This window comes from Agelaius phoeniceus, chromosome 2 (genome assembly GCF_051311805.1).
Source record: "Agelaius phoeniceus isolate bAgePho1 chromosome 2, bAgePho1.hap1, whole genome shotgun sequence".
Taxonomy (NCBI): domain Eukaryota; kingdom Metazoa; phylum Chordata; class Aves; order Passeriformes; family Icteridae; genus Agelaius; species Agelaius phoeniceus.
The window spans coordinates 75239363-75250523 of NC_135266.1; the positions used below are offsets into that span (position 1 = coordinate 75239363).

At 42.7% G+C, this 11161-nt stretch overlaps 1 protein-coding gene across 6 annotated transcripts in view; it reads right to left on the minus strand.

The window, feature by feature from the left end:
• ELMOD1 (ELMO domain containing 1) overlaps positions 1–8693 on the minus strand; it is a 43473-nt gene extending 34780 nt beyond the window's left edge. For 2 of the 6 annotated variants that reach the window (XM_077173930.1, XM_077173933.1), the window contains exon 1: positions 8044–8272. The gene's annotated coding sequence lies outside the window, so the exon portion shown is untranslated. Of the gene's footprint in view, positions 1–6911; positions 7004–7862; positions 8016–8043; positions 8273–8565 lie in introns of those variants that run through there. The other 4 variants (XM_077173931.1, XM_077173935.1, XM_054654617.2 and 1 more) reach the window with 4 other exon arrangements.
• Between the last annotated feature and the right edge of the window lie 2468 nt (positions 8694–11161).

Below are 11161 nucleotides of genomic sequence, written 5' to 3' on the forward strand. Positions count from 1 at the left end.
TGAAGTCACTTCAGGTCACTGGTGAAGACTTTGCTAGATACTAATAATTCTATTTCTAATAATAAGTCTATTTCTAATAAATACAAAGGTAAAAAATAGAGCAAGCTCTCCACAACCCAGAATACTATAAACTTCTAGAATTGTAATCTGATGCCTACATTCAAGAGGAATTAAAGTATTGTCTTGTCTTGTCTCTGTCTATAGTGTGTCCATCCTTAACAAGCTCACTTTACATATGGAGGAAAGTGTATTTTTTTCAGAAGGGCACTGAGTAAATGACATATCCAGCTAAAAATGGAGTTCTCATGCTTGAAAACAGTCTTCAAAGAATAGAAACTTCCTCCACCCCCCTCCTTCATACATTATAAAAAGGTATAATTTTTAGTCACTTCTCATGAACTTTCACTTGACCACTAAGGAGTTTGCCCAGGAGAACAGCAGCATCATCTGGGTGGCTCACATGTGTCTCCATGGTTTGCAGTGGAATGTTTCTGGCCAGCTTGCTCTGTTGCCAGACACGCTGTACAACAGCTTGTATTTCAAGGAAGTGTGTTCTAAATAAAACATCACACTTCGTAGCAAAAATCCTTCAAGTTTAGAATAAATCCTACAAGGCTGGATACATAAAATCCAAAGAGGCTGCCTGACTAACTCCCAGACTAATTACTGAAGAAGTTTCAGGAAAAAAACCCAAAATTACTATTTATAAAAGTGAATGACTGATGTGCTTTTGCTCTCCCTCCCTTCCTGGCTTCCATTCCATTGCCCAGAGATGAGTGGAGGGTACAAGTTAAAATGCAAAGATGAAGTATTCCCTTGCCACCAAAATTACCTGAAGTCTAGATTTGCTTTAGAGCCCTTTTAATTCCTAACAAACAGTAGTTTATGGGGAAGAACCATCATCCTATCAACAGGGTACATACAGACCTGCAATGTCAATAGATTTACAACAGAGATTCTTGTTCTATCCATGCATCCACCTTTCCAACATCTGTTGTATTTTCTTGGATCAAGCAGAGTTAGCTCAGCCATCAGATTAATACAACCTCACCCCAAGTATCAGCCTGAAAGCATCTAAAACTACGAACTGAGATTTAGTTTGTTAACTCACCCTTCCTCCCAAAAAACGTTAAGGATACCAGAGGTGTCAGGACAAAAGCCAAACTCATCTTTTGAGCTAGAGGAGTATAAATCAACTTATTTACCCAGGAATCTGGTGAAGATCAGACACAATTCATACTGATCTAACAGAAAATTGTTCCATGTGGTGCCATTTTCCCTTCATTTCACCAGATTACTTTGGCATGGAAGTGGCAACTTTTCCATAGAGCTCTGAGAGACAGACATGCAAGAGTAGAGCAAGTAGGATCCATGAGAGTTTCTGAATTTCCTTCTGCCATTTTACTAAGACAGGATTCAAGAATGATGACCTCCCATGCAGTCAGCCAGTTAGATGATGTCATGAAGCACCACACTTGTGAAATCATAGCATTCTATAATAATGTTATGCACCAGCTGTTTGCTGCCTGCAGTCCTGCAGCCTGCAGGCGGACCACAATCAAAGAGGAAAAAACTTATTCACCAGAAAGGAGGATCTAAAATCCCACTGCAGTTATTTTGCAAACTTCATGGCCTACAATTTAATCTCCTGGTTGCTGCTCAGTGAGATGTTCTGCATCCCAGGAGGTAGGAAATCAGGACAACTCCAAGTACATGACCTTGTTGGAAACTCTGGTTATGCATTTGCTGCCCCGAAGGACATGTGCAGGGTAGACTGCTCTGGTTTTACCAATGTCTGAAGTGAGGAGAAGTGGAAGAAATCATCTGTTTTATGACAGAAACTAGAAAATTTTTCTAAAGTTTCTCTAATATGTATTGCAAACTCCATGCTGTGGTTGAACCCGGTTTAAGCCCTTCTTTAGGGAAAAATTTTGAATGGCAACAAAACCAAAAAAAAAAACCAAACAAAAACCCCACACAACCAAAAAAACCCCAAACAAACAAACAAACAAACAAAACCCCAAACCATATACATATATATATATATATATATATATATATATATATATGTAATTTATTGCTCCAGGGCATCTATCCAATCTGTTGTCCAGACAGACCTATGTACCAGCATATCAGCTCAACTTGAAAGAGTCACAAATATCTTACCAAGTTTTTATTTCTATAAACAAGAGCTGTGAACAACTGTAAAAATGACCACACTAAGGCTCCCTTCCTTCACCTTTCTGTAGCTTAAGATACCTCCAAGTAGCATCAAAGTCAAACACTGCTTCTATAAGCAGTGGAGAAAGAAAGCTATGATGGATTTTGGAGACAGAGACATTCATAAAAATAAGGGATATATCAACACAAACACCACACTGACACGACAAAGTAACAAGAAAAGGCAATGAAGATCTGCAAAAGGTCAAAATGGAAAGAATGGTTTGAAGGTCAATGAACTTCCACCAGCTGTAAGCAAGGTGTATGAAACACACTTTCAAGCATGGCGTAGGAACCATTCTTATGTGGTAATTGCACAAAATGTATTTTCTCAATCAAGAAGGAAAACAAAGTGAGTAACAAGGGTACTGTGGTGCTCTTCTGTCTGCTGCTTCCTGCTTAATTCAATCAGACCTTTACTTTATTTTGGGTGCCCACTCTCAGACAGAAAAGGATGATGGCAAAGATTTGATAGTAGAAAACTGGAAAGACAGGAGAAGACCATGTGGGGAAGAAAACAGAAAGAAGAAACATGAAGATCATTGAACAATGTTCCTGCAATATTACTGAGGGGGAGGAGGAACAAAGTGGAGCCAACAGATTAGGACAGGATGATTGACAGGATTTCCATAAAGCATTTATTCTTAACACACTGAAAATTTAACTTAACACTGAAACACACTTAACACTGAAAATCTTCCTCCTTCGGTGTCTCTTTTTTCTCAGAAAAGTGGGCATACTTTTATTTCTCATAGTCTTACTCTTAACCTAGTAAGTGTAAAGTGATAGGAAAACTTCTAAAAGGAAACACATTAAAAAAGTTTCCAGAACCCTTGCAGCAGATACACCCATAATAATTCAGTAGCATGAACTGATCTTATCCTTGAGACAGTAACATGAACAATATAGCACACGTTGGTCAGGACAAACAAGGTTCAAAGAAGAACATGACTATCTCAGACCATTGGAGATATTGTTGTAGTCCTGCTTGAAAGAGTGGGGAGTAGGTTGTGCGGCCTTTTCCTAATTTTTGCTTATGGTATGTCCTGTTTCCATGTCATCCTCTGGGAGCACCACCATTTCTTTCCCTTCCTCAGTCAGTTCAGCAAGAACTCCTTTTTTCCTCCTTCAACCCATCTGTTCTCCTCAGGCTGCTTTAACACTGACAGTGTGAGGGCCTAGCAAGCTCAAAATTAACAAACTCCACATTGATTTTAGTATTTTAGAGGAACAACCTGCTTGATGGCACATGTCCAAGCCAATGTTGATATGGATATGGCTTTGTGAGAGCAGAGTGGGAGAAGGAATAGGAGGCTTGCTCTTATAACTGCCTATCAGAAGAGGACTGTAGTTTCCATGACCACAGGACAGCTTGGTACTAAAGGGCCCAATTTTTATCACCTACACACCCACATGACTGTGCAAGTATTATCAGTGTAGTAACAAATTGTTGATATGCCATGGACAAGTCTCAACATCTAAGTCATCCTGGAAGATAATGAAAGGTAGAGATTTAATTCTATTTTTCAAATATATGAATAAGACTACTAAAAAAATAAAGAAGAAATAAACATAATTAGGAAACTTCTTTTTATCATTAGTGCAATCTGTAACAAGCCACAGAAGCCCTTGCTCAGTTGGGCAAGTATAATAGTATCAGTTTTGGGGTCCTAGGAAACTTACTGATTCACTTTTGGTGGACACAGGCATAGGCACAGGCATACAATAGGGGCTTAAATGGCAGATGGTGTATATATATTAAGGAATAACTCCTATGTCTGTGAGATCGATAGACAGCTGTACACAGTCCTAATCAAGCCTTCTTTGCAGAAACTGCCCTTCTTTCTTATGCACCATCAGAAAACATTGGTTAACCATGGCCAAGTTACAAAGATGATTCAGAGAGCTATGGAGACAGGACTTTGTATAACTAATTCTTTTGGGTTTGGTCTTGTCCCTTAATTTACCTGAGTATCCTTCCCTGGAAAAACAAAATACATAGCTACTACAGAAGCTACAGCCACATCAGTGCAGAGCACAGACCAAAAGAAATGCTGCTGCCAAGCACTTGAAATTGAAACTGCACAGGATGGGGGAAGGCAGTTTGTTTTTAAACAAAACATCCTATACAGATGCTGGAGTAGCTCCAACCAGGTACCTGGGACTGAATATCAGCTTGCAGTTGGTGTGCTCCAAAATATTTTCACCTATTTATTCTCAGGTGCTCCAAGACTAGTCCACAAAGAAAGGTGAAGAACAAAAGCCAGGAGATTTGCTTGAGAAACATTAATGTAGACATCTATATTTAGACTAAAAATGCCTGTGAAGTAATTTCTTACCAGAGAGCGAAGAACTCACAGGTACACATTTTCCTATAGACACAATCCTGAGGACCACTACTTCACCTCCTAACTTTGCTCTAACAAGTTGCAATTTCACCAGCTTATATTGTCAATTGTTTTCAATTCCAGTCTTTGTAGCTCCTATATTTCTCCTGTTCCCCAGGCTCCTATTGACATCTGTGGCTGTATCTGTCTGAACTAGACTGTGGTGCTCAGCCTGCAGACCTGTAGACAGATTAGGATGAGGTAAAAACACTATGCCAAATTTCTCTCAGGTACTTTACTGGGAGGGCTAGAAACTATCTTCTTGAAGGGCCTCTCAGCTGCAAGAAAAAGCTGAGAAGTGTTTGCTCACATTTTGCAGAGGAGCAGGATACTGCACTCCAGAACAAACTGCCAGAAACACTTGAAGCTGATGAAGTTGACGTGGGGCCCTTCATTGGTTTTATGCTAAAGTGGATGAGAACTGCTCACTAGACTGCAGCTAGGAGGTACTTTAAAGAAACCAATATCTTTCATGAAAGGCTCAGAAACTGAGTGGGAACAAAAAGCAGAAGTCCTGGTGTAGTTTCAATGGAGAGTTCAGATCTCTTGCAGCCAGACTGCTCTGAGACCTGAACCACTGCAAGGCAACCGGAGAAGGTCTTTGGAGGATATGTCAGATACTTAAGCCAGATGCAAGCCAAATCACCAGTAAACATACCTATAATGTGTCTCAAGGCAAAGTCAGACAGGTCAGTTTGTCACAAAAATGCTTGCTTTGCCTTGAAAAGGAATGCTCATGCAGTCCCACATACCACTAAGTAGTGACTTGGGAAGCTGCTCCCACAGCTTCTGCTGTCATACTTCCCTTTACACTGCCTGGCAGGAACAAGCAAAATTTCCACCTCCAGCTCAGGCTTGGTAAATCCTGCGGTACAGCACAGCTCAGCACTTGAGCTCAGTTAGGTGGCTGAGCCTGAATCATGTTAGATGGATGCTGAGGATGCTAAGCCTGAACCATAGCCACAGTCCTGCACGACCACAAACATTCTCCACATCTCTTTACATCAGCCTCATCTTTCATTTTATTTTTCCTTACTTTATCTTTCTTGTGTGTTTGGAATCTCACCACCTGGTTTCCTTCTCAGTATTTCAGTAAGCTCTCCTCTAGAGTTTACTTTTCAGGCCTCCTTCCCAAAGCTTGTATTCAAACAGTAGTGTATTTCATGCAGTCCTTTGCCCTGCATTACCAAGCAAAGGATTTAAAAGGAATGTCAAATGAAAGAAGCTTTCCAATCAAGAAAGCTGAGCAGATATTCATAAAAAAAAAATTAAAATGTAGTCTTATGAGCCGGAGAGCATTAAATCCAACAAGATTTGATCTCCAGGCAACTCAAGCTTGTTCTTCTCGCAATTTTCTGCTAACACTTCAAGTGACCCCTAGGGAAAAATAAAGCTTGCCTGGCTCTGTATAGTTATAATGCCCTGACTGTACAACTGAACATAATTTTTGTTTAAATTGGTTTATAGCTGATCACAGCTTAACTTTAAAATACAAGATTATTTAAATACTAGCAGCAGTCTGGAGCCCTACATGTGCCAGCATTTGTGCAATAGCATTTTCCCTGCAGCAAGTCTGTTTGTGCAGGGAAGATGACAGATAACAAAATAATCACTTAATGCAACATAGCCCAAAAGTTTACCACTTAAGTATAGCTTAGCTCAGGGGGCTGCAATTCCCTGTCAAGAGTGACAGGAAGATGTTTGATTACAGGAAATTCTTGGGTTCACACATGTCAGTGAAGCTAATGTGATGCTGTCCCATGGTTAATAAAGCCCTGTCTCAAAACTTGAGCAGGCTGAGGATTCACAGACACTGTGGTTATGTGCTCAGCCATAGCAGGTTTCTACACTAGCAGGACATGTTTCACTGTGTGTCAGTGAGCCAGTAGGAAAGTTAACGAATGCATTCCATGGCACGGTTTTCCCATTCTTTGCTGCTTTCCTGGAATCATCTTTTGCCCATTTTCTGTTTAGAGTAATACATACAGCATCTGAGCCTGTCACATGATTTCACCCTCGAAAATCATAGGCTTCCTGTCTCCAAGCTTCTATTAGCCTTGATGGTAAGTCATTTGCTACAGCAATGTAGTTTTGCATTAGTTGAAATATTTCTTAAAATAATATGCAGATTATAAGACCTGAACAAGTCAAAGGATATTTCTAGATGTAGCTCCACCTGTTCATCTTGGCAACACAGTGGCCCACAATTTAAAGACAGTCAGAGAAAAGCAGGCTCTCCTAAGAATCAGTAAGTCTCATCTGAACCTGCACTTTGCTAAATAGATATAAGTATGCAACACCTACCAAATTACTACACATAATGAGGCTTTTGCTGTTCTGTTCCCGGGGAGATGAGATGTTCTTATCACACTCAACTGATTCAACTATTCATCGATCTACGAGTACAAAATAACATTCCTTAAAAATGTGCAATGAAACGTTTGGAACAGAAGGCAATCAGCAAGCCTATTGAAGAGCACAAGAATGATGCAGGATTTTAGAGATGCTATTTTTTCTATTCTATTTCATTTTAGGATAAATTAGAATAATGGGGAGTGGAGGAGGGGGCAGGGGGGAACAGAAGAGAAAAGAATGAGAACCTGGATTGACAAAAACATGCAAGCCACAAAATAAATTTCTTTCCGTTTCTAAAATGGCTTCTTTGTTTCAAATGCCTTTGTCACAAAAAAACAGCTTGTTGTGATCTGACTGTTGAGTTGACTGAATTGGGACAAAGGTGTTGTTCTTCCCTCTCCCCCACCGCCCCCATTCTGACATACACTTTCCCTATCCTCTTTTAGCCATTTTAAAGGAAATTATAAGAAAAGCAGAATCGGTGAGGACAAAGGGAAACATCAAAGCCATCAATCCTGGAATAAACTCGGAGCAAGTGTAACTTCAATACACAATGACCATGTGGGGGGATGAAGGGGAGGCGGGGAAGAAGAGAGTGCCATGGAAAAAAGAAGTCATCATTGTCATGTGCACACGCTGGTGTAACTGAGGTGCACAGAGCCCGGGGCAGGTGCGGAGGGGCAAGCCAGGCCAGCGGCGCCGCGCAGGGCGGGCTGCGGGGCAGGGCGCGCAGCCCACTGCGGAGCCGCAGAGCCGTGCGCCTGGCGGCCGCCCAGTGCCGGCCTCCTCCCGTACAGTTATAAAGGATGGGGCCGCTAGAAAAAAAATAAATTAAATTTTAAAAATCAACTACGAATACCCTAAATGTGCAAACCACTCAGCGCCTCCAAATTTCCTTACGCCGCAAGGTCTTTCCATAAAGCGTCCCGCATTCAGAGGGGCAAAACTTCTCTCCCACCGCCGGGCGGTGAACAGGGGAGGGAAGCGGTGCAGGGAGCTGCGATGCGATGCCCGGAGCCGCCTCCCGTCGCTAAGCGACCCGCGGGGCCGCCGCCGGGGCCCGCCGCCGCCGCGCACTCACCGCTCCGCGCCGCTCCATGCCCGCGGCGCAGCGCAGCCGCCGTCCCGAGCCGTCCTTCCCAGCCGGGAGGGACACGGAGCTGCCGCCGCCGCCGCGATCTGGGTCACCCGGCGCGGCGCCCGGCGAAGGTGAGGAGGAGGAGGAGGCGGAGGAAGGCGGGCGGCGGTGCCGCCTACCGGCGAGCGCGGGGGGAGGCTGCGGCGGGGCCCGAGCCCGCCCCGCAGGGAGGGGAAGGGGCCGGGGAGCGACCGGAGCTCCCCGCATGCCGCCCGCCGTCCGTCCCCGGCCCCCAGCGCAGGGCGCGCCTCTCATCCCTGCACTTCAAGACCTCCCCCCCGCCTCGTCCTCCCCGCGCTTGCCAAGGAAAGGCGATACCTGTCTGCGCTCAGGGGAGCTCAGCCACAGTGGTACGGTTAAGGTCCTACGGGAAAGCGGGGAACATCTCCTCGGGGTTAAGGTCCCGGCTAGCTGGGGTAGTACTCAGCGAGCCAGTATCCTTCCTCCATATCCCAGCCCACTGACCTGTCAAGCAGTGTCCTTTCTCCCCCAGCAGTATATCCTGAAGGCTTTTGATTTTCAAAGTTTCAAGTCAGCTAATTGGGATCATAGGCATGTCATCCTATTTTTATAGCTCTTCCCTCTAGGAGAATAACAACTGTTGTCCGCAGCATCCACAGAATCATTTAAAGTTGCCCAGTGCAGTATCTACTGCCAGTAGGCAAGTACTCTGTGTTTCATTCATCCTTACTGCTGCGTGCATCTGTCCAGATGTTCCTTTGAAGCTGTAAGCAGCCTGTCAGGCCACATTGGCATCCCGACATTAGCCAAAAGTTTCATGTTTCAGAAGTCCTTTGAAAATGCTAATTAACCTATTTTTCTAAGTGTTCTCTATGCCTAATTTGAAAATAGCTTTCAGCATGCCTGTTTCAGGGACATGGTTTAATTTCTTCTGAATCTCCCTTTTCAGTTATTTTGATCCCATAATCAACTGTCACATTCAAGAAGTATGTTGAAAACACTTGGGCTGTTGTGTTAAACATTTAATGACTAGGAAACACTGTTCATCTCTTAAGGCAAAGCAGACTGGTATTTAATTCTCCTCCTGGCTAGACTATGTTGTCTGTCTTCCACCTGCCATCAGCATGCCTGGTGCACCTGGCTGGCAGGTGCTGAGTCCTGCAGGGCTGATGGAGTGGCAGGGAGGGAGGAGGTCCCAGCAGCCTCCACCTCAGCGGTGTGGTCCATCAGCAAATGAGGTCCAATGCTCAATGGAACAACTCAATAGTCGGTATCAGGCTACAGCTTTGCCACCTCATCTCTTACTTGCATCATGCTTTGCACACTGAAATAATCTTTCAAGCTTAATTCCATGAATCAATGCAACTAGAAAAGTAGTTATTTTCTCCTGTAACACTCCATTAGGGCAGTGTTTCTAGTTACTGTATCACAACAATGTCCACCCCCAACACATCAGATCTTTGCTCTTAGATCCTGTGCCTGTCAGAAACTTCTCTTGCACTAGGCCAGCGGATCCAGTGCAGGTCTGTAGATGTCTGAACAGAATAAACTCTAAATTGGGGGACCTTACAGGGGCTTCAGGAGCAGAGTTTGGTTATGCTTCCCAAAATAAATCTAGAGAGAGATTTGTAAGACAATTCATTCACATTATGCAAGATGAATCATGAACATAAAAAGCCAGATCCTTGCTACAGAAGAGGCCTTACTTTCCCAGATGACATGCTCTTGTTCACAAATATTCAGGAATTCAAAATGTGAGATAGAAAGCCTTATTGACTTGTTCCCTTACTGTTGTGGCAAATTTAGGAGATCAACATGTTTGGAGTTTCCAGATGGCCTCCTGCCCATTCTCTGGAATCATGCAGTGGTACATGGCTGTACTGTAGTCATGCAGTGCCATTTCAGACTTGCCTGGATTTTTTTGAGACCCTTGTTGTCAAATTTCAGTTTGATGTACCCATTCACTCAATATGTTGGTATGAAAGCTGCTCAGGTTACTATGACTCCTGTGTTCAGCATTGTTGTTTAATGGAAAGTTGAGGCAAACCAGTGTATTATAAAAAGTTCTTCTGTTTATGAGCAGTTATGCTGTACTTTCCTTTTAACAGCATAATTAATTTTAACTGATGGCAAATGAAGGAAACTGTGAATGACAGCAGAAATATAACCTGTACTTAGAAGTGGCAGTGAAACCATATTAGAAAAATATAGACGTAGGACCCCACTAGTTGAGCAATGTCACGCTTTTCCAGCAATAGCTCATACAGCCTGCTGTGCTTAATAAAACCAGCAAGGTCACCTGCATGATTAATTTAGCATTGGAAAGAAGGTGACAGAAGCAGCAGAAAAAACAGATAGCAACATACCTCGCTCAGATATTGGTGAAAAATCAAAAGCTCAAGTCTCTTATTATTTTGGATAGACACTCTTGCTGTTACAGAAATTACTGATAAAGAAAAAGTTGATAACAAGGATATGTGCTGTGTCCTTGTGAAGAACCTAACTAACACCACCCAGCACTTTTCTCAATGTGCCACCCAAGCATTATTAACTGCACCATAAGAAGTTATATTTTAGTCAATGGTTTTATAGTATTATTGTGTTTCCTTTTTAACATGTAGCATTTTTCATTTTGTGACAATATAGAGGTGGCAGAAATACTTTAGCTACGCTTGTATTCTTTGACTTAAAATCAACAAGAGAAAGAAGGTATTTTACCAAACAATCCTAGTACTGCTGGAATAATACCAAAAGATGTAGGAAGAAAGAAGAAGGAATGAATAGGAAAACCCTCCTTATTTACATAAGGAACTTTCTTACCTCAGTTTCCAAAATCTGTAGTTCAGATTATCAATCCCTGCAGTTTTCACTCAGCATGAGATAGGTAACTCTGCATAAATGACAAGCTTCTTAGGCTGTTCTCAAATTTCCTCAATTGCCCCTTTTGAAGGGATTCTTGTCAGCTGGTAATTCTTCGTGCCTGGTTTAGGACAAGCATGTCCTGTGATGGTGAATTATATGGTTCTTGCCCACTGATATTTTAGCAACTAGGGCTGTGTGCACACAAGCTTCAGGATAATTTTTTAAACCAATCTTCTAG